Genomic DNA, 1,171 nt, shown 5'->3' on the forward strand with positions numbered 1-1,171 from the left:
TATAAGGGATGACCACTAGGTGGACATCCAATATGCTAGAAAGAGGTCATCAACGACCCAGCCACAAAGAAAAATAATGTTCTCCAGAAAAAAACTTCGGAAAACACCAGAACAAGACAAAATGAGAAATAAACAAAATAAAGAATTATCTATGTACTGCAGTTTCGAACATTAACGTTTTGCTTAGGTAACAATATCCGTGTTCTCGTCAGCACAACCGTTCTAGAATCAATATAATTTGCAGAACTATACACGAATTGTCTTCATGAAATAAGACTTGCATACAGTTCTACCGATTACATTGGGGTTATTTTTCAAAATGCCTCAGCTCTGGCGCGCCAAATTCCGGAAACAGTTCTGCAGAGAATAATTCACTATAGTATATGTTGCCGGCTGGAGAACATAACTATTTAAATTATTATTTATATAGATAGGCTGATAAATTGAATATTAATTCAATTTAAAACCAAGTGGTCTAGCATATAAAAAAATCTGAAAACTCAGAAAAGATTGTATTACACGTGTATAAGGGATGACCACTAGGTGGACATCCAATATGCTAGAAAGAGGTCATCAACGACCCAACCACAAAGAAAAATAATGTTCTCCAGAAAAAACTTCGCAAAACACCAGACAATTCGTGTATAGTTCTGCAAAATATATTGATTCTAGAACGGTTGTGCTGACGAGAACACGCATGTTGTTACGAAAGTAAAACGTTAATGTTCGAAACTGCAGTACACAACTAACTCTTTATTCTGTATATTTCTCATTTTGTCTTCTTATGGAGTTTTGCGAAGTATTTTTCTAGATAGATAGATAGATAGATAGAAATATAGATATATATGTATATGTATATGTGTGTGTGCGTGTGTGTGCATGCACGTGTGTGTTTGCGTGTGTACATATATATATATATATATACATTCAACATGTTGAACCGTTAATCCAAATGTTTTTTCTTTTTCCATTGTTTTTCTTTGTCCGTTATCTTTCTTTATTCCTTATTCATTTTCCTTAAAGTGCGTCGGCTCAAATCGTCGAAGACTTTTTTCATTTTTCTTGAGCGTCAAACTAATACACATTGTTTGTTGTTCCTTCACCTGTTTTTGTCTTTTGTTTTTTGTATATTTGCACCACAAACACACACGCACACACACACACAAACATA

This window comes from Octopus bimaculoides, chromosome 9 (genome assembly GCF_001194135.2).
Source record: "Octopus bimaculoides isolate UCB-OBI-ISO-001 chromosome 9, ASM119413v2, whole genome shotgun sequence".
Taxonomy (NCBI): Eukaryota; Metazoa; Mollusca; class Cephalopoda; order Octopoda; family Octopodidae; genus Octopus; species Octopus bimaculoides.